At 40.0% G+C, this 23,300-nt stretch overlaps 1 protein-coding gene across 2 annotated transcripts in view; it reads left to right on the top strand.

Moving 5' to 3' along the window:
• Positions 1-23,300, top strand: part of PRELID2 (PRELI domain containing 2) — a 137,856-nt gene that overhangs the window by 97,297 nt on the left and 17,259 nt on the right. The gene's annotated exons all lie outside the window — the stretch shown is intronic.

Genomic DNA, 23,300 nt, shown 5'->3' with positions numbered 1-23,300 from the left:
AGATGTTCAAGTTGAAATTTTATTGGGAATTTATAGATTAGTTATGGGAAAATTTACATTTTAAAAATTATTATAATTTCCATTTATTCCGCTCATCTTTGTCCTTTATTGGATTTTAAAATTATTTTCTAGAGAGGTATTGAGATTTGTTGCTTAGCTGAATTCCTAAATATTTAATATGTTTGTTGCTTATTATATTTTCTATTGGCTATTGCTGATGTTGAGAAATACTGTTGATTTTTGTAGGTCAATCATATATCAACAACATGGCTAAGCTCTCTGGTTTTTTTCTAGTAGTTTGTCTTTAGATTATGTTGGTTTTTCTAAGTAGCCAGCCATATATAATCTGTAAGTAATGCTTCCACTACTCACTGTTGCATTTTGAGCATTTTATTTTGTACTTGGGTGAGATAAAAGTAAGAAAATATAGCAGTGTCAGGTTTGTTCTTTGTTGTACATGAGCTTCAATTATTCTTACCTGTACTGTCCAGTGTGATTATTTGAGAGTTGGGGCAGCACCTGTAGGGGTGTGTGTGTGTGTGTGTGTGTGTGTGTGTGTGTGTGTATGTGTATGTATGTGTATGTAGTATTATGTTAAGATTCATTATGAGTCCAAAAAAGTCATTCTTTGTAACATGGAGAAGAAAATATTCAACCTCTGAAGACCACATATACTGAGGAGGAGAAACATTTCTCTGAAATCCTCTCATTTATATGATACCTGCTGATCTTTTTTTTTTTATTATTAATTTTATTGGAGTATAGTTGATTTACAGTGTTGTGTTAGTGTCAGGTATACAGCCTAGTGATTCGATTATATATATACATGTATTCATTCTTTTTCAGGTTCTTTTCCCATATATTACTACAGAATATTGAGTAGAGTTCCCTGTGCTGTACAGTAGGTCCTTGTTTGTTATCTGTTTTATATATAGTAGTGTGTGTATGTTAATCTTCAGCTCCTAATTTATCCCTCCCCCACCACATTTGCCCTTTCGTAACCATAGGTTTGTTTTCAAAATCTGAGTCTGTTTCTGTTTTGAAAATAAGTTCATTTATATCACTTTTTAAAAATTAGATTCCACATATGAGTGATATCATATGATATTTGTCTTTCTCTGGCTTACTTCACCTAGTATGATAATCTCCACGTCCATCCATGTTGCTGCAAATGGCTTTATTTCATTCTTTTTTAATGGCTGGTTAATATTCCATTGTATATATGTACCACATCTTCTTTATCCATTCCTCTGTCGATGGACATTTAGGTTGCTTCCATGTCTTGACTATTGTAAATTGTGCTGCAATGAACATTGGGGTGCATGTATCTTTTTGAATTATGTTTTTTTCTAGATATATGCCCAGGAGTTGGATTGCTGGATCATATGTTAGTTCTGTTTTTAGTTTTTTAGATATCTGTTGATCTTAATACCTTGGTGAGTTGACTAACAAAAATCAAACATTGTCTATTTTACTTACTTGATTTGAATTAAAAATTTTTTGTTATTTTTATTGTACAATTTATTATTTTAAACTAAATAAGTAATAAATTAAAACATTTTCATTGTAAATTATTCAAATCGTATTCAAATGATGTAGAACGAGACAGAATAGAAACCCCTCCTTTTATCTTATTTCATATGTCCGCCTGCCCTTCCTTCTATCACTATCAGCAGTTTTTGGGTGCATCTTTCATCCTGTTTCTTTATATTTAAATACATATGCTTATCTATTACACAAGTTTTTTCTTCAGCTACTTTTTAAATATATTCTTTATTGAAACCCAATTCACATGCCATAAATTCCACTGTTTTAAAGTGTACAATGTAGTGGTTTTCAGTATTTTCACAAAGTTACATAACCATTGTCACTATTTCCAGATCATTTTTATCACCCCAAAAGAAGCCCCATAGCGGTTAATAGTCACTTGCCATCTCTCTCCTCCTCTAGCCTCGCACAACCACTAATATATTTTCAGTCATTGGATTTGTGTAATTTGGATACTTCACATAAGTGGAATCAAACAATATGCGATCTTCTTTTACTTAGCTCCATATGACTTTTTAAAATAAGTATTAATGGGATCAATACTTTTAAAATAAGTATTAATGGGATCATATAAGTTGCACATACAGTAAACATATCATTCTGATTCTTTTTTCTCTTAGTATTTCTTCCATATCATCTTATATATTTCCGCGTAATTATTTTTAGTGGCAGTATAGTATACACGGACCTGATGCATCCTAGTTTATTCGTGTTCCATTATTGATGGATATATGGATTGTAGCCGGTCAATATTATCAACAATCTCATACTGAAATTTGTTTTTGATACATGTAATGTGCATGTGCAAGAGCTTTGTCTACCAGGGGAATCTACAAAATAATAATAGTACCCACCTTAAAAATTTATTGTGCAGATAAAGCAAGATAATACCAGTACTTTGAACAATGCCTGGCAAATAGCAAACTCTCGATAAATGGTAGCTGTTATTAATATTACAGAAATATTCAGATCTTCAGTAGCATAGCAAATGTTTACGATACAGTAGTGAGTTTAAAAAGCAACCCAGTAAAATAGTATATATTCTTCGGTTGCAATTTTGTGATAACTACATCTGCTTATGAATAAAAACTCAAGGAAATATTTATATGTGGAAAGAATTGCTTTGCTATGATGATGGTATTGTGAACTGCCTTTTTATGTTTTCAGAATGTCTTTCAAAATGTTATGTCACTATAAAATGATAAGAAATGTGGAGAGAGAAGAAGAAATCTTGACTTGCCCTTGAGTGAGAAAGAGGTTCCCAAGCATCTTCCTGCTGGGGCCCCCCACCCAAAACAATGTGGCTCTGACAGGAGTGAGTCAAGACTCAGGTAGCTCACCATGATTTTTTCATCATCTTGTGAAGGCTTCCTCATGGTTTTCTCTCCCTTCATTGTAAAAATCTTTGCTTTATCTCCTTGGTTATTCATTTATGCATCCATTCAATAGATATTTATTGAGAGCCCACTGTGCGCTAGGCATTCTAGGCACTGAATGGACATTAGTGAACTATGTTGAACAATGGAGAGTTCTTGAGTTTTGCACTAGAAAAAAAATCTTAGACTTATACCAACAAATAAATAAGAAAATACCAATGATAAGTGCTATGCAGATAATTAAAATACAATGATGTGATGATACTGGACAGCGTGGCTACTTTATTATTTTTTTTTAAGAAATTTATTTTATTTATTTATTTTTGACTGCATTGGGTCTTCATTGCTGCATGTGGGCTTTCTCTAGTTGCAGCAAGCGGGGGCTACTCTTCATTGTGGTGTGCAGGCTTCCCATTGTGGTGGCTTCTCTTGTTGCAGAGCATGGGCTCTAGGCATGCAGCTTCAGTAGTCATGGCTCAAGGGCTCAGTAGTTGTGGCTCGCAGGCCTTAGAGCACAGGCTCAGTAGTTGTGGCACATGGACTTAGTTGCTCCATGGCATGTGGTATCTTCCTGGACCAGGGCTTGAACCCATGTACCCTGTGTTGGCAGGCAGATTTTTAACCACTGTGCCACCGACTAAGTCCCTGGGGTGGCTACTTTAGTTTGGTGGTTAAGAGGACTTCTCTGCAGAGAAGTTTACCTGTTGAGACCTAAATGACAAGAGGAAGCCGTCCATGGGAATGTTCTGGGGAGGAATATTTCAGGAGAGTGAATAGCAACACCTGAAGGCTTTAGAGCAGAAACCAAATTGGTGGGTGGGAAGTACAGAAAATGGGCCAGTGTGTGTGTTGCTGGATAGTGGTGGATAAAGTGGGAGCAGAATGAGGTCAGAGAGGAAGACAAGCATCGGATCGTGTGGGGCTTTGTAAGCTAGGGCAGGGAGTTTGGATTTTATTCTAAGTGTGGGAAGCATTAGATGGTTTTAAGTAGGAGAGTGACTTGCTTGGATCTGTGTTTCAAAAAACATCTAACTGCCTGTTCTTTGGGAAATCGATTTTAGGGAGAATGGAGTCAGGGAGATCATTTGGGAGGTATAGCAACGGTCTGGACAAGAGATGATGATGACTCAGGATAGGGTAGGAGCAGTGGAGAAGAAATGGTTGTTGTGGTTCTTTTCAAGACATTTACCTGGATCTGCACCTTTGTGGGGCATGAAGAAAGTAAAAGAGCCAAAGATAACTCCTAGATTTTTGGCTTGAGTAAACGAGTAAGTGGTGATGCTATTTCCTTTGAAGAAAACTGAAGACTGTCTGGGGAATAAAAAAAGTTCTGTTTTGATTGTAGTAAAGATTCCTGTTAGATATGCAAATAGAAATGACAAATGGAGACTTGATTATATGATACAGATTTCCAGGAGAGATACAGAAGTCCTCAATACTTCTGTGGTATTTATTTATTTATTAAGTCTAGTTTTCTTAACAGACTTCATTTTTTAGAGAAGTGTTAGGTTTACAGAAAAGTTGCACATATAATAATTAGAGTTTCCACATTTGCCTCTCCTCCACACGTGGTTGCTCCTGTTACTAATATCTTACGTTAGTGCAGTTACAATTGATGAACCAATATTGATACATAATTATTAAACTCCATAGTTAGAATAATTTACTCTTCGTGTTTTACAGTCCTGTGGCTTTTTACTAATGTATAATAGCATGTATCCATCATTACAGAATCATACAGAATAATTTCACTGTCCTAAAAATGCCCTGTGCTCCACCAACTCAGCTCTTCCTTCCTCCCCTTGAACCCTCTCATCCATTGATAGTTGTACTGTCTCTTTAGTTTTGCCTTTCTAAAATGTCACAGAGTTGAAATCATACGGTAGGAACCTTTTCAGACTAGCTTCTTTTACTTAGCAATATGCATTTAACAATCTACCATGTATATTTGTGGCTTAATAGCTAATTTACTTTTTTATCCCAGAATATACTCCATTGTATGTACCATAGCTTTTTTTTTTTTACCATTTACTATTGAAGGCAGATGTGGTATTTAAAACCAGGGGATTGGGTGGGCTCAGCTAGAGGGAGTGTGTAGCTAAAGAAGAAAAAGAGGTCCTGTCTTGTACTTTCATAGTGAGGCAGTTCTGATGTGAGATTTCAGATGGACCCAGAAGCTCCCCCTGCTCCTGATGAGAGAGATGACAGGAAGCCACATCGTTTTATTTTTGAATGATTGTGGCTACGGTCCCTTCTGGAGTAAGATATTAATGAGGAAGGGGGAGAGAGGATTAATGATAGATCCATGGGGAAGCAGAACTGAGCACTAAGATTCACAGTGGGTGGGATGGGGAGAAGGGCATTCTTGGGCCAGGAGAAGACACCAAAAACATGGCGACTGGAGGTCTAAAATCAAACCTGTTCTACAGAAGTTTTGCTCAGGATGGTCTTGTAGTGATTTTGGGAGGTGTCAGTTATATTTATTCCATGGGATCAGAGATAGGGCAACTTTCCCACACAGGCACTTGCCCTAGCATAGCTCATGGCATCTCACTACCTTTGTGCATTTTTCTGCCATACCTGGAGGCAGCTGTAGACAGTGTCCTTGATGCCAGTTTGCTGGGAAATTTTCCACAAAAGCACATGAGGATTTGCCCCACCCGACTGAGAAAGCTGATTTTCTGGATAGTTCTCTGTTTATGCATGAGGAAACTTGGCACTGGTGAAGCGCTAGCTTATTTTCCTTTTTTGTTTGGTTTCATTTGTGCTTCAGAAATAGAACAGATTAAGCATCACTTGCTTTTGAAGGCTCCAGCTCTCCTTACAGCATGACTTTAAATTCTGTTCTCCCCAGGCGAGAACGTGGAAAACATCTCTTCTAGCTTTTGTTAAAAGCAAATGCAGGTAGCCGGGGAAGCTCTATGTGGAGACTGGACTGAGTGGATGCGGAGCCCTGAGCTGGGGAACTAAAGGGCGGATCTTGAATGGGATGCCAGACATTGCTCATGAGAAACCTGAGGAGGATACTAAAAAGACAGCTACAGTTTTCCTGATGACTGCCGCCAAGTTTTTTGAGGCCCCAGCTGTTGCGGGTCTCTGGTTGAGTTTTTAAGGATCAAGTTACAAAGTGCCACACACCTATCCACAGGGGCTCTGATGGGATGTGTTTTTTGGAGCTGAAATTCATATATACATCGAAAGCTATTAGAAAGCTCTTTGGTTCTAGATATTTATTGGATGTCTGTGATGCACCAGGCTTTATGCCAAGTACCAGCGATACAGGGTGAAAAGACCAAACAGAATCTGCCTTGTAGAGCTTACAGTAGGGTGGCAAAGACACTACTGAACAGGAGCTGACAGTCCTTTGGAGGGTCAAGAAGGAGCTGATGCCAGGCAGCCTTGTCAAGCCGTGTGGATGATTGGCTCTTGGTGCTCCAGCCAGGTGTTAGGGCTGTGCCTCTGAGGTGGGAGAGCCAAGTTCAGGACACTGGTCCACAAGAGACCTCTCAGCTCCACATAATATCAGATGGCGAAAATCTCCCAGAGACCTCCATCTCAATGCCAAGACCCCGAATAGCCAAAGCAATCTTGAGAATGAAAAATGGAGCTGGAGGACTCAGGCTCCCTGACTTCAGACTATACTACAAAGCTACAGTAATCAAGACAGTGTGGTACTGGCACAAAAACAGAAATACAGATCAATGGAAGAGGATAGAAAGCCCAGAGATAAACCCATGAACATATGGTCACCTTATCTTTGATAAAGGAGGCAAGAATATACAGTGGAGAAAAGACAGCCTCTTCAATAAGTGGTGCTGGGAAAACTGGACAGCTACACGTAAAAGAATGAAATTAGAACACTCTCTAACACCATACACTAAAATAAACTCAAAATGGATTAAAGACCTAAATATAAGGTCAGACACTATAAAACTCTTAGAGGAAAATATAGGCAGAACACTCTAGGACATAAATCACAGCAAGATCCTTTTTGACCCACCTCCTAGAGAAATGGAAATAAAAACAAAAATAAACAAATGGGACCTAATGAAACTTCAAAGCTTTTGTACAGCAAAGGAAACCATAAACAAGACAAAAAGACAACCCTCAGAGTGGGAGAAGCTATTTGCAAATGAAGCAACTGACCAAGGATTAATCTCCAAAATCTACAAGCAGCTCATGCAGCTCAATAACAAAAAACCAAACAACCCAATCTAAAAATGGGCTGAAGACCTAAATAGACATTTCTCCAAAGAAGATATACAGATTGCCAACAAACACATGAAAGAATGCTCAACATCATTAATCATTAGAGAAATGCAAATCAAAACTACAATGAGATATCATCTCACACCAGTCAGAATGGCCATCATCAAAAAATCTAGAAACAGTAAATGCTGGAGAGGGTGTGGAGAAAAGGAACCCTCTTGCACTGTTGGTGGGAAGGTAAATTGGTACAGCCACTATGGAGAACAGGATGGAGGTTCCTTAAAAAACTAAAAATACAACTACCATATGACCCAGCAGTCCCACTACTGGGCATATATCCTGAGAAAACCAGAATTCAAAAAGAGTCAGGTACCAACATATTCATTGCAGCTCTATTTACAATAGCCAGGACATGGAAGCAACCTAAGTATCCATGAACAGATGAATGGATAAAGAAGATGTGGCACATATATACAGTGGAATATTACTCAGCCATAAAAAGGAACGAAATTGAGTTATTTGTAGTGAGGTGGATAGACCTAGAGTCTGTCATACAGAGTGAAGTAAGTCAGAAAGAGAAAAACAAATACCGTATGCTAACACATATATATGGAATCTAAAAAAAAAAAAAAAAAAAACGGTCATGAAGAACCTAGGGGTAAGACGGGAATAAAGATAGACCTACTAGAGAATGGTCTTGAGGTTATGGGGAGGGGGAAGGGTAAGCTGTGACAAAGCGAGAGAGAAGCATGGACATATATACACTACCAAATGTAAAATAGATAGCTAGTGGGAAGCAGCCGCATAGCACAGGGAGATCATCTCAGTGGTTTGTGACCACCTAGAGGGATGGGATAGCGAGGGTGGGAGGGAGGGAGACGCACGAGGTAAGACATATGGGGACATATGTATATATATAACTGATGCACTTTGTTATAAAGCAGAAGCTAACACACCATTGTAAAGCAATTATACCCCAATAAAGATGTTAAAAAAAAAAAAAGCAAATGCAGGGAATACTTGGGAGGGATCTTTTTTTAAGTTTAATTTATCTGGTTGAAAATAAATCTTTTCTCCCTACAACAAAAATAAATGCTCATTGTAAAGAAATTAGAACAGATCGGAAAACATACAAAGAAGGAAGAAAAAAATTGGATAGTAATGAAACAAATGAAATAAGATTATGTTAGAGCTGGAAGGGACCTTAGAAATAATCTAACTAAACTCATCAAACTATTTTATAAAGGATGAAACTGGGGCTCAGAAAAGTTAAGCAACTTGTTCAAGGTCACATGGCTAATAATGATAAGAAGACTTAGAATCTTTTTCTTTTTTGATTAATATGTTTTTATTGTACCAGGGTTTTTGAAATTTTTATTTTTTCTCTTTTAGTGATGAGACTCTTTTTTTAGTCAAATCTTATTTAGAAGCCCAACGTATAAAACAAAGGTGTACTTGTTGGATGGGAGCAGGTGGGGAGGGAGAGCTGCAGGTCTATTCTCCCCACCTCCCATGACCCCCAGAATTCTTTGGAGAAACCCCAAGAGAATGCCTCAGATTTTCCAGGGCAAAATATGATACATGTAATAATCATTCCTTGATATCATTCATTCATTTATTTTTTTCACCAGCCATTTATTGGGTGTTTACTATGTGCCAGGCACTTTTTGAGGTGAAAGGAATACATACAGCCTTGAACAAAAACAGGCAAAAAAAAGACAGGATGTATGGTGGGGAGTGGGGGTGGTGTAGCGTGTGTAGGCTGTCTTTCCTGGACTCTGTCCTCTGCTGACCCGTGGCAGCCTTTTCTGTTCCTTCTGTGTAGTTTTAGTTACCCCTTATCTTTTGAATCAGGGACAACAATTGATCTAAAACATCCCTCAAGTCCTATTTTTTTTTTCTGACTTGGTTTGAATAACTGTTTGGTCTTTCTTTGTTCTGAGAAGATGCAACATTCCTCAGTATTCATTAGCAGCCATCCATTTCTCTGACAGTGGGCTTAGGCATTGCCCTGAGACTAATTTCTGCTTCCACTTTTATTAGAGATGAGGAACTTGTCAATTCCAAAGGCTTCCATTTTAGCATTTTTGTGACAAATTTTGTAAGGAAACTACACACCCCAATTTAACAGAAGTTTAAAAAAAAAACCCTCATTTCTGGGGGATATTGTCACCTAAAAGTAGCTTATTAGAAAATCACCCTCTTTCCAACATTAGCAGTAAACTCAAATCCCAAAGGTTAACCGAGCCTCTTGCAAGTTGGCTACATGGTCCTTCACCTCCCTTTAGACCCCAACACAAAGTAAAAAGGCAGACAGAGCAGAGTTGGGGTCCTTGGGGTCAAATCTGGCTCTGCCCTGCACTGGCTGAGGATGTTGGGCAAGTGATTTAACTTCCTTGAGCTATAAGTATAATGGGTATGAAATCAGGGTCATTGTGTGATTAAAAGGAAAAGAATTTTATGAAAGTGGCACAGTGTCTGGCCCACAGATGGACGCATAATACATCTTGTTTCCTTCTTCCCTTTCCTTTGAATCTCCATTTTGAATTTTTTCTTTTCCTAAGAATAAATTTCTTAGGACAGTGACTTTATGGGGAACAAGACTCACCTGGGGATTGTGTCAAAATGCAAAATCAGAATCAGCACGTCTGGGGGTTGGGATTGAAAGTCTGCATTTCCAACAGGTTTCCAAGTAGTAACTGCATGCAAAGCCCCTGGACATGCTTTATATGCTTGGTCACTTTGGAGTCAGTCCTGTGATTGAATCCTGACTTTGCCAGTCACTGGCTGGGTGATCTTGAGGCTCACCTTTCTGAGCCTCAGTTTCTCAACTGGGGTGATTATGCATCACAGGTACAGTGAAGATTTAAAATGAGATAGTGGGTACCAGGAGTACAGCACCATTACTATTTTTGCTACTTTTATGTTAAATATATTAAACAGAAGACTAATAGCACTGGCATAGAAAACATGACCTGCAGCTCTAGGTGAAGGGAGCACATCCTTTGAATAGCGACTAGCCCAGTGCCTGGCACATAGGAGGTGAAGCACAGATGTTGGCTTCCTCTGAACATTTGATGTTCATATTGGCAGAGGCTAGTTGAGAACTGGGAAGGGTTGCTATGTGGAGGCATTCAGGCCGGGCTGAGAGTTTAGGTGGATGGTCCCTAGAGCTCCCTTCTATAAGCAAAACCAACTACTTATCAGTCATCTGGGACCAAAAAGAAGGAGTGATGCCATTAATTTTTGCTTTGTTCCTTCTGGAAACCACTATGATTCGAGGCTGTGGGGTTCTTACTATAACTTCTAGAACTGGAGGCCGGGATAGCTGACGCTGGTGTGGTTGGTAAGGTGACTCTGTGATGATGTGGGAGGCTGCTTTCAGACAGGATTCTCTGCTTTGTCCCAGCAGTGTAGTCAGGGTTCACGGTGAGACATGCATCCAGCCTAGCTCCCAGGGAGAGTGCTAGGGCTCCAGGGGGCCTCCAATCCTGCCATTCTCATGCCTCCTTCTTTACCTATGTTTCATGAACTATATCTTATGACTCTGTTTTCCATTTAAAAATTTTTTAATTCAAACTAATTTTATAAGTAATGTATGACCATCCTAGAAAAATAGAAAATATAGGTGATCACAAAGAAGAAAATAATCCTGAAACTCAACACTTTAAAATAAATTCTGTTAACATTTTTTTCTATTAAGAGCTTGAAGTAGTACTTTCTTTTATTTTAAATTTTTATTTTATATTGGAGCATAGTTGATTAACAATGTTGTGTTAGGACTTCCCTTGTGGCACAGTGATTAAGAATCCGCCTGCCAATGCAGGGGACACGGGTTCGAGCCCTGGTCCGGGAAGATCCCACATGATGCGGAGCAACTAAGCCCATGTGCCACAACTACTGAGCCTGTGCCATAGAGCCCACGAGCTACAACTGCTGAGCCCACGTGCCACAACTACTGAAGCCCGAGTGCCCTAGAGCCCGTGTGGCGCAACTACTGAAGCCCATGTGCTCTAGGGTCCGTGTGCTGCAACTACTGAGCCTGTGTGCTGCAACTACTGAAGCCCGTGTGCCTAGAGCCCATGATCTGCAATAAGACAAGCCACTGCAATGAGAAGCCTGTGCACCTCAATGAAGAGGAGCCCCCACTTGCCGCAACTAGAGAAAGCCCATGTGCAGCAGTGAAGACCTAACACAGCCAAAAAACCCCCCAAAAAACCAAAAAACAATGATGTGTTAGATTCAGGTGTACAGCAAAAAGATTAAGTTATACATATACATGTATCTATTCTTTTTCAAATTCTTTTCCCATATAGGCTATTACACAATACTGAGCAGAGCTCCCTGTGCTATACAGTAAGTTCTTGTTGTTTATCTGTTTTAAATATAGCAGTGTGTACATGTCAATCCCAAACTCTCCATCTATCTCTCCCCACTCCTTCCCTCCTGATAACCATAAATTTGTTCTCTAAGTCTGTGCATCTGTTCCTGTTTTGTAAATAAGTTCATTTGTATCATTTTGGTTTTTTGTAGATTGTGCATGTAAGGGCTATCATATGATATTTGTGTTTCTCTGTCTGACTTATTTCACTTAGTATGATAATCTCCAGGTCCATCCATGTTGCTGCAAATGGCGTTAATTAATTCTTTTTAATGGCTGGGTAATATTCCATTGTATATATGTACCGCATCTTCTTTATCCATTCCCCTGTCGATGGACGTTCAGGTTGCTGCCATGTCCTAGCTCTTATAAATAGTGCTGCAGTGAACATTGGGGTGCATGTATCTTTTCGAATTATGGTTTTCTCTGGATATATGTCCAGGAGTAGCATTGCTGGATCATGTGGAACCTCTATTTTTAGTTTTTTTCTGTGTGTGTGGTACACAGGCCTCTTACTGTTGTAGCCTCTCCAGTTGCGGACCACAGGCTCCAGACGCGCAGGCTCAGCGGCCATGGCTCACGGGCCTAGCCGCTCCGCGGCATGTGGGATCTTCTAGGACCGGAGCACGATCCCATGTCCCCTGCATCGGCAGGCGGACTCTCAACCACTGCGCCACTAGGGAAGCCGTATTTTTGGATTCTTAAGGAACCTCCGTACTGTTCTCCATAGTAACTGGACTAATTATATTCCCACCAACAGTTTAAGAGGGTTGTCTTTTCTCTACACCCTCTCCAGCTTTTGTTTGTAGACTTTTTTCTTTAACATCTTTATAGGGGTATAATTGCTTTACAATGGTGTGTTAGCTTCTGCTTTACAACAAAATGAATCAGTCATTTATATATATATATATATATATATATATATATATATATATATATACACACACATACATATGTTTCCATATCTCTTCTCTCTTGCCTCTCCCTCCCTCCCACCCTCTCTATTCCCACCCCTCCAGGCGGTCACAAAGCACCGAGATGATCTCCCTGTGCTATGCGGCTGCTTCCCACTAGCTATCTATTTTACGTTTGGTAGTGTATATATGTCCATGCCACTCTCTCGCTTTGTCACAGCTCACCCTCCCCATGTCCTCAAGTCCATTCTCTAGTAGGTCTCTGTCTTTATTCCCTTCTTGCCCCTAGGTTCTTCATGACCTTTTTTTTTTTTTTAGATTCCATATATATGTGTTAGCATACGGTATTTGTTTTTCTCTTTCTGACTTACTTCACTCTGTATGACAGACTCTAGGTCTATCCACCTCATTACAAATAGCTCAATTTCGTTTCTTTTAATGGCTGAGTAATATTCCATTGTATATATGTGCCACATCTTCTTTATCCATTCATCCGATGATGGACACTTAGGTTGTTTCCATCTCCGGGATATTGTAAATAGAGCTGCAATGAACATTTTGGTACATGACTCTTTTTGAATTATGGTTTTCTCAGGGTATATGCCCAGTAGTGGGATTGCTGGGTCATATGGTAGTTCTATTTGTAGTTTTTTAATGAACCTCCATACTGTTCTCCACAGTCGCTGTATCAATTTACATTCCCACCAACAGTGCAAGAGTGTTCCCTTTTCTCCACACCCTCTCCAGCATTTATTGTTTCTAGATTTTCTGATGATGGCCATTCTGACTGGTGTGAGATGATATCTCATTGTAGTTTTGATTTGCATTTCTCTAATAATTAGTGATTTGGAGCATTCTTTCATGTGTTTGTTGGCAGTCTGTATATCTTCTTTGGAGAAATGTTTATTTAAGTCTTCTGCCCATTTTTGGATTGCGTTGTTTGTTGTTTTGGTATTAAGCTGCATGAGCTGCTTGTAAATTTTGGAGATTAATCCTTTGTCAGTTGCTTCATTTGCAAATATTTTTTCCCATTCTGAGGGTTGTCTTTTTGTCTTGTTTATGTTTTCCTTTGCTGTGCAAAAGCTTTTAAGTTTCATTAGGTCCCATTTCTTTATTTTTCTTTTTATTTCCATTTGTCTAGGAAGTGGGTCAAAAAGGATCTTGCTGTGATTTATGTCGTAGAGTGTCCTGCCTATATTTTCCTCTAAGAGTTTGATAGTTTCTGGCCTTACATTTAGGTCTTTAATCCATTTTGAGCTTATTTTTGTGTATGGTGTTAGGGAGTGATCTAATGTCATACTTTTACATGTACCTGTCCAGTTTTCCCAGCACCACTCATTGAAGAGGCTGTCCTTTCTCCACTGTACATTCCTGCCTCCTTTATCAAAGATAAAGTGACCATATGTGTGTGGGTTTATCTCTGAGTTTTCTATCCTGTTCCGTTGATCTATCTTTCTGTTTTTGTGCCATTACCATACCGCCTTGATTACTGTAGCTTTGTAGTATAGTCTGAAGTCAGGGAGCCTGATTCCTCCAGCTCCGTTTTTCCTTCTCAAGATTGCTTTGGCTATTCGGGGTCTTTTGTGTTTCCATACAAATTGTGAAATTTTTTGTTCTAGTTCTGTTAAAAATGCCAGTGGTAGTTTGATAGGGATTGCATTGAATCTAGATTGCTTTGGGTAGTAGAGTCATTTTCACAGTGTTGATTCTTCCAATCCAAGAACATGGTATATCTTTCCATCTATTTGTATCATCTTTAATTTCTTTCATCAGTGTCTTATAATTTTCTGCAACAGGGCTTTTGTCTCGTTAGGTAGGTTTATTCCTAGATATTTTATTCTTTTTGTTGCAATGGTAAATGTGAGTGTTTTCTTGATTTCAGTTTCAGATTTTTCATCATTAGTGTATAGGAATGCCAGAGATTTCTGTGCATTAATTTTGTATCCTGCTACTTTACCAAATTCATTGATTAGCTCTAGTAGTTTTCTGGTAGCATCTTTAGGATCCTCTATGTATAGTATCATGTCATCTGCAAACAGTGACAGCTTTACTTCTTCTTTTCCGATTTGGATTCGTTTTATTTCCTTTTCTTCTCTGATTGCTGTGGCTACAACTTTCAAAACTATGTTGAATGAGAGTGGTGAGAGTGGGCAACCTTGTCTTTTTCCTGATCTTAGAGGAAATGCTTTCAGTTTTTCACCATTGAGGATGATGTTGGCTGTGGGTTTGTCATATATGGCCTTTATTATGTTGAGGAAAGTTCCCTCTATGCCTACTTTCTGCAGCGTTTTTATCATAAATCGGTGTTGAATTTTGTCGAAAGCTTTTTCTGCCTCTATTTAGATGATCATATGGTTTTTCTCCTTCAGTTTGTTAATATGGTGTATCATGTTGATTGATATGCGTATATTGAAGAATCCTTGCATTCCTGGAATCAACCCCACTTGATCATGGTGTATGATCCTTTTAATGTGCTGTTGGATTCTGTTTGCTAGTATTTTGTTGAGGATTTTTGCATCTATGTTCATCAGTGATATTGGCCTGTAGTTTGCTTTCTTTGTGACATCCATGTCTGGTTTTGGTATCGAGGTGATGGTGGCCTTGTAGAATGAGTTTGGGAGTGTTCCTCCCTCTGCTATATTTTGGAAGAGTTTGAGAAGGATAGGTGTTAGCTCTTCTCTAAATGTTTGATAGAATTCGCCTGTGAAGCCATCTGGTCCTGGGCTTTTGTTTGTTGGAAGATTTTTAATCACAGTTTCAATTTCAGTGCTTGTGACTGGTCTGTTCATATTTTCTGTTTCTTCCTGATTCAGTCTTGGCAGGTTGTGCATTTCTAAGAATTTGTCCATTTCTTCCAGATTGTCCATTTTATTGGCATAGAGTTGCTTGTAGTAATCTCTCATGATCTTTTGTATTTCTGCAGTGTCAGTTGTTACTTCTTTTTCATTTCTAATTCTATTCATTTGAGTCTTCTCCCTCTTTTTCTTGATGAGTCTGGCTAATGGTTTATCAATTTTGTTTATCTTCTCAAAGAACCAGCTTTTAGTTTTATTGATCTTTGCTATCGTTTCCTTCATTTCTTTTTCATTTATTTCTGATCTGATTTTTATGATTTCTTTCCTTCTGCTAACTTTGGGGTTTTTCTGTTCTTCTTTCTCTAATTGCTTTAGGTGCAAGGTTAGGTTGTTTATTTGAGATGTTTCCTGTTTCTTAAGGTAGGATTGTATTGCTATAAACTTCCCTCTTAGAACTGCTTTTGCTGCATCCCATAGATTTTGGGTCGTCGTGTCTTCATAGTCATTTGTTTCTAGGTATTTTTTGATTTCCTCTTTGATTTCTTCAGTTATCACTTCGTTATTAAGTAGTATATTGTTTAGCCTCCATGTGTTTGTATTTTTTACAGATCTTTTCCTGCAGTTGATATCTACTTTCATAGCATTGTGGTTGGAAATGACACTTGATACAATTTCAATGTTCTTAAATTTACCAAGGCTAGATTTGTGACCCAAGATATGATCTATCCTGGAGAATGTTCCATGAGCACTTGAGAAAAATGTGTATTCTGTTGTTTTTGGATGGAATGTCCTATAAATATCAATTAAGTCCATCTTGTTTAATGAATCATTTAAAGCTTGTGTTTCCTTATTTTCATTTGGGATGATCTGTCCATGGGTGAAAGTGGGGTGTTAAAGTCCCCTACTATGAATATGTTACTGTCAGTTTCCCCTTTTATGGCTGTTAGTATTTGCCTTATGTATTGAGGTGCTCCTGTGTTGGGTGCATAAATATTTACAATTGTTATATCTTCTTGGATCGATCCCTTGATCATTATGTAGTGTCCTTCTTTGTCTCTTCTAATAGTCTTTATTTTTAAGTCTATTTTGTCTGATATGAAAATTGCTACTCCAGCTTTCTTTTGGTTTCCATTTGCATGAAATATCTTTTTCCATCCCCTTACTTTCACTCTGTATGTGTCTCTAGGTCTGAAGTGGGTCTATTGTACACAGCAGATATATGGGTCTTGTTTTTGTATCCATTCAGCCAATTTGTGTCTTGGTGGGAGCATTTAGTCCATTTACATTTAAGGTAATTATTGATATGTATGGTCCTATTCCCATTTCCTTAATTGTTTTGTGTTCGTTATTGTAGGTCTTTTCCTTCTCTTGTGTTTCTTGCCTGGAGAAGTTCCTTTAGCAGTTGTTATAGAGGTGGTTTGGTGGTGCTGAACTCTCTCAGCTTTTGCTTGTCTGTAAAGGTTTTAATTTCTCCATCAAATCTGAATGAGATCCTTGCTGGGTAGAGTAATCTTGGTTGCAGGTTTTTCTCCTTCAACACTTTCAATATGTCCTTTCAGTCCCTTGTGGCTTGCAGAGTTTCTGCTGAAAGATTAGCTGTTAACCTTATGGGGATTCCCTTGTGTGTTATTTGTTGGTTTTCCCTTGCTGCTTTTAATACGTTTTCTTTGTATTTACTTTTTGACCGTTTGATTAATATGTGTTTTGGCATGTTTCTCCTTGGATTTATTCTGCATGGGACTCTCTTTGCTTCCTGGACTTGATTAACTATTTCCTTTCCCATATTAGGGAAGTTTTCAACTATAATCTCTTCAAATATTTTCTTAGTCCCTTTCTTTTTCTCTTCTTCTTCTGGGACCCCTATAATTCGAATGTTCGTGCGTTTAATGTTGTCCCAGATGTCTCTGAAACTGTCCTCAGTTCTTTTCATTCTTTTTATTCTACTGTGCAGTAGTTATTTCCACTATTTTGTCTTCCAGGTCACTTATCTGTTCTTCTGCCTCAGTTATTCTGCTATTGATCCCTTCTAGAGTATTTTTCATTTCATTTATTGTGTTGTTCATTGTTGCTTGTTTCATCTTTAGTTCTTTTAGGTCCTTGTTAAATGTTTCTTGCATTTTGTCTATTCTATTTCCAAGATTTTGGATCATCTTTACTATCATTATTCTGAATTCTTTTTCAGGTAGACTTCCTATTTCCTCTTCATTTGTTAGGTCTGGTGGGTTTTTATCTTGCTCCTTCATCTGATGTGTGTTTTTCTGTCTTCTCATTTTGCTTATCTTACTGTGTTTGTCATCTCCTCTTTTCAGGCTGCAGGCTCGTAGTTCCCGTTGTTTTTTGTGTCTGTCCCCAGTGGCTAAAGTTGTTTCAGTGGGTTGTGTAGGCTTCCTGGTGGAGGGGACTAGTGCTTGTGTTTTGGTGGATGAGGCTGGATCTTGTCTTTCTGGTGGGCAGGTCCACGTCTGGTGGTGTGTTTTGGGGTGTCTGTGGACTTATGATTTTAGGCAGCCTCTCTGCTAATGGGTGGGGTTTTGTTCCTGTCTTGCTAGTTGTTTGGCATAGGATGTCCAGCACTGTAGCTTGCTGGTCGTTGAGTGAAGCTGGGTGTTGGTGTTGAGATGGAGATCTCTGGGAGATTTTCACCATTTGATATTATGTGGAGCTGGGAGGTCTCCTGTGGACCAGTGTCCTGATGTTGGCTCTCCCACCTCAGAGGCTCAGCACTGACTCTTGGCTGCAGCACCAAGAGCCTTTCATCCGCACGGCTCAGAATAAAAGGGAGAAAAAGTAGAAAGAAAGAATTAGTAGAAGTAGAAAGAAAGAAAGGAGGGAAGGAGGGAGGGAGGAAGGAAGGAAAAAAAGAAAGAAAGAAGATAAAGTAAAATAAAGTAAGATAAAATATAATAAAGTTATTAAAATAGAAAAATAATTATTAAGAGAAAAAAAACGGATGGATAGAAACGTAGGACAAATGGCGGAAGCAAAGCTATATAGACAAAATCTCACACTGAAGCATACGCATACACACTCACAAAAAGAGGAAAAGGGGAAAAAATCATAAATCTTGCTCTCAAAGTCCACTTCCTCAATTTGGGATGATTCGTTGGCTATTCAAGTATTCCACAGATGCAGTGTACATCAAGTTGATTGTGGAGATTTAATCCGCTGCTCCTGAGGCTGCTGGGAGAGATTTCCCTTTCTCTTCTTTGTTCTCACAGCTCCCTGGGCTCAGCTTTGGATTTGGCCCCGCCTCTGCTTTTAGGTCGCCGGAGGGCTTCTGTTCTTCGCTCAGACAGGATGGGGTTAAAGGAGCTGCTGATTCGGGGGCTCTGGCTCACTCAGGCCGGTGGGGAGGGAGGGGCACGGAGTGCGGGGCGAGCCTGCAGTGGCAGAGGCCGGCATGACATTGCACCAGCCTGAGGCGCGCCGTGTGTTCTACCAGGGGAGTTGTCCCTGGATCCCGGGACCCTGGCAGTGGCGGGCTGCACGCTAAGGCTCCCCGGAAGAGGTGTGTGGAGAGTGACCTGTGGTCGTACACAGGCTCCTTGTTGGCGGCAGCAGCAGCCTTAGCGTCTCATGCCTGTCTCTGGGGTCCGCGCTTTTAGCCGCGGCTCGTGCCAATCTCTGGAGCTCCTTTAAGCAGCGTTCTTAATCCCCTCTCCTCGAGCACCAGGAAACAAAGAGGGAAGAAAAAGTCTCTTGCCTCTTCGGCAGTTCCAGACTTTTCCCTGGACTCCCTCCCGTCCAGCAGTGGCATACTAACCCCCTGCAGGCTGTGTTCACACCGCCAACCCCAGTCCTCTCCCTGCTCTCCGACCGAAGCCCGAGCCTCAGCTTCCAGCCCTGCCTGCCCCGGCGGGTGAGCAGACAAGCCTCTCGGGCTGGTGAATGCTGGTCGGCACCGATCCTCTGTGTGGGAATCTCCCCGCTTTGCCCCCCGCGCCCCTGTTTCTGTGCTCTCTTCCATGGCTCCGAAGCTTCCCCCTCCGCCACCCGTAGTCTCCGCCCGCAAAGGGGCTTCCTAGTGTGTGGAAACCTTTCCTCCTTCACAGCTCCCTCCCACTGGTGCAGGTCCCGTCCCTATTCTTTTGTCTCTGTTTTTTCCTTTTTCTTTTGCCTACCCAGGTACGTGGGGGGTTTATTGCCTTTTGGGAGGTCTGAGGTCTTCTGCCAGCGTTCAGTAGGTGTTCTGTAGGAGTTATTCCACGTGTAGATGTATTTCTGGTGTATCTGTGGGGAGGAAGGTGATCTCCCCATCTTATGCTTCCGCCATCTTCCTGGAAGCCATGTTTGTAGACTTTTTGATGACAGCTATGCTGACTGGTGTGAGGTGATATCTCACTTTAGTTTTGATTTGCATTTCTCTAATAATTAGTGATGTTGAGCATCTTTTCATGTCCCTCTTGGCCATTTGTATGTCTTCTTTGGAGAAATGTCTAAGTCTTCTGCCCATTTTTTGTTTGGGTTGTTTTTTTGATATTGAGCTGCATGAGCTGCTTGTAAATTTTGGAGACTAATCTCTTGTTGGTCACATCGTTCACAAATACTTTCTCCCATTCTGAGGGTTGTCTTTTCGTTTTGTTTACTGTTTCCTTTGATGTGCAAGAGCTTTTGCGTTTAATTAGGTCCCATTTGTTTATTTTTGTTTTTATTGAAGTAGGACTTTCAAAGTCGTGTGTGTTTTTGTGTATGTACAGTGCACAAAGAATATATTTTACACTTTATTTTTTAATGGTTGAAAAAAGTCAACGGAATATTATTTTGTGACATGTGAAGTTATATGAAATTCACATTTCAGCATCCATGAAAAAATCTTTTTGGACACAGTTGTTTGCATACTATTTATGGCTGCTTCCTAGATGTAACAGTAGTGTAGTGACAGGAATTGTACAGCCCCCAACGCATAAAGTAGTTACTGTCTGCCCCTTTACCCTAAAATTTTGCCAACCTCTGATATAAATAATGTCTATGTTGGTAACCTGATCACCTGCTTACTGATACATCTTTTTATTTTATTTTATTTAAAAAAATTTTATATTGGAGTATATTTGATTTACAATGTTGTGTTAGTTCCACGTGTACAGCAAAGTGATTTAGTTATATGTATACATATATCTATTCTTTTTCAGATTCTTTTCCCATATAGGTTATTACAGAGTATTGAGTAATGATACATCTTAAACATCCTTCCATATCAAGACATTCCTCTCTCCAAAATAATTTGTTTTTCATTAGCAAAACAGGACACTTGTCCAGGTCTATGTCTTTGTCAGTCACTATATTTATTGTCCTTACCAGTTTTTGTAAGTACCTTCCATTTAAAGGCATTATTATTTCATTTAATTCTCACAGCCACCCAGTGAGATAGACATTATGAGTTCATTAAAACTATTTTCTTGCAAGTAATAGAAACCAACTTAAATGTCTTAAACAAGAAAAGGGGATTTAGGAGGATTGATTTAAGATTACGGGATTTGCCATGGAACTCTTGAGCAGGGCTATAGCTGGAAGGGCCTGGAAAGTAGTCTCATGGTCCCCTCTCAGCCCCTTTGTGTGTCTACTTTTTAATCTTTTTGCATAGATCGTCTTCCTCTGCTGGTCAGTACAAGTGGACTCTGGTTGCTAATAGTATGAGGTTCCGCATTACTGGCCCCACCACTCTGAAGGAGTTTAATCGTTCCCTTTTGGGCCCAATTCTAAATATTATGAGGAAGAGTAATGTATTTGGCCCAGTATTGGCCAGATTTTACTCCTGGTCCGATCATCTGTAACCTTCATAGAAAACAGCTGCTGGGGAAGCATTTACAAAATGGCATCTCTATAAATCGGGGAGAGTCCGGTGGGGTAATTGTGAATTACACAGCTACTTCAAAATGTATCAGCTTCATTAAATTGCTCCCATTTTACAGAGGAGGAAATTGAGTCTCAGAGACACCAAGTGAATTACCCAAGGAGCAAAATAATTGGTAAAATGTAAGTCTACAAACTCCAATCCCAGGCGTGTTTTGAGTACAGCAGACTGCTGTTGGTTAACTGCCTTGCACTTGGGATGTTACAACAGTAACATTCTATTTGGCTGCAGATGGTGGTTCACTCATTTTTATCTCGTTGCTTTATATATTACTGGAAGCTGGGAATTCCCTTGGTGTCTTTTACTTTGTCTCCAGGCTGGGAGCTGGATGGACAGATGCAGGTTTTGGAATTTTCTCCTGGTTGATTGCTGTGCTTAGAGTACTTTGATCCATCCACGGAGGGAAATTGAGTGAAAATGATCCACATGCCAATCTGTGGATATTGTCCCTTAGCCTGGCTTCTGTCTCGCATCCCTGTGTCTAACGCCAGTAACTAAATCTCCAAGCTTGATTAGCAGTGGTTGCAGCCCAGTGAACATGCATCCCGAAATGGCTGTGACATGGTGTTTCGTCAGTGATGGCTGTTGGTACAAAACCCACTCCTGTGCCAACCCAGGAGGACACCCCAGGTACCATGACTCTGATTCTGGGGCACTTGTTGAATAAAATATGCTGTGATTTTATGGGGTTTTTTTTCTCTTAAGTTGAAGGAGTAAAATGAGCCATGTGGTTTTGTAAAATGTAGTTCTGGAATAGCTCTGGAAACTGTGGACTTGCTGGAAGAATTCCTTTATCTAGAGGAACTCAGGTGTGGAGGACAGGTGTGGTGGAAATTTGTTGTTTGTCACTCGAATAACCATTCCTCTCTCCTCCCCTTCTCCCTCTGATATGCCCTGAACATATCCCCTTTCTGTGTGGTTTTGGGGTGGGACTGATCCCACACACAGTTCAAAAAGTAGGCTCTCTGGGCTTCCCTGGTGGCACAGTGGTTGAGAGTCCGCCTGCCAATGCAGGGGACACGGGTTCGTGCCCCGGTCCGGGAGGATCCCACGTGCCTTGGAGTGGCTGGGCCCGTGAGCCTGTGCGTCCGGAGCCTGTGCTCTGCGACGGGAGAGGCCACAACGGTGGGAGACCTGCGTACCACAAAAAAAAAAAAAAAAAAAAAAGTAGGCTCTGATGGACCCACGCCAACCTGTGTAGTCTTTCCCCTGGTTACAGTTATTAATTTGGGTTTAGTCAGTTGACTCATTTTAGGACAAAGAAAGGTCCCAGGACCAGGGTATGTGCTATGGGAACTGGTATTTTCTTTGCCATAGATAATTTAGGATAAGGATGTGGGACCTGGAATTGAAGCAGCCATTTTGCCATAAGAGTAAAGTTTAAGCTGTTGCGTATATGTGGGGTGTGTCTGCCATCTGGAGTCTGATGATAAGGCTGACCCCATGGGAGGCAGAGCTAAGAGATGGAAAGAAGACCAGGCACCAAGGGTTCTTGGTGATGATGTCTGAGCTGCTAAATCAACAAACTTCACTGAAAGTCACGCTGAGTGGGTTGCTTAAGCCATTTGAGCTGAGTTTAAAATCATTTGCATTAAAAAATTCCTAACAAATATAAGTAGTGCCACCAATTGTCTGCTCTTAATAGATGATGTTTGCTTGGTTATTTGGCATTTTCCAAAGGCTGAACACACTTGTTACTTGATGGCCAGTGGGTGCTACACACACCAGTAAAGGAACGGCAAATCTAGTTCCCAGTTTGTTCCCAGCTTCCTGTTTGCATGGCTAGTGTACATTTATCAGGGTTGAGAGATGAATGATTGCTTTATTTGACAGTATTTCCTGTGGTCTACCTTTATGAATTTTTCTAGTGAATGTAGAACTTAAGCCCAAGTGGTATCTTTTCTGCCTTTGGGCTGATGAAGTTTCACTAGGGGTGCTCTGGAATCTCAGGAGTGTCATGATGAATCTACATCACTGAGACAATTCCTTCCCCTATGGAAGTACACGGCTTAGAAGGATGTGTGTGGCTCAGTTCTGGCCAAGAGGCAGAATGGAAGTCTGCTGGGGATGAGATTGCTTTAGGGAAAGGTTCCTTAGCTCATTGAAGAACAGAGGACGTTAATGTTATTGAATTGTTTTCCCTTTTGGCTTCTTATTTGGTGAGATTGTTATCTCACAGTTCTAAATGTCTTATTATGTGAGTCTGGTTGTTAGGGTTTTTTTTTT

The sequence above is a fragment of the Tursiops truncatus genome, chromosome 3, assembly GCF_011762595.2.
Source record: "Tursiops truncatus isolate mTurTru1 chromosome 3, mTurTru1.mat.Y, whole genome shotgun sequence".
Classification (NCBI taxonomy): domain Eukaryota; kingdom Metazoa; phylum Chordata; class Mammalia; order Artiodactyla; family Delphinidae; genus Tursiops; species Tursiops truncatus.
Note: the sequence above shows the minus strand (reverse complement) of the source record. Positions and strands in the feature narration are given on the sequence as shown.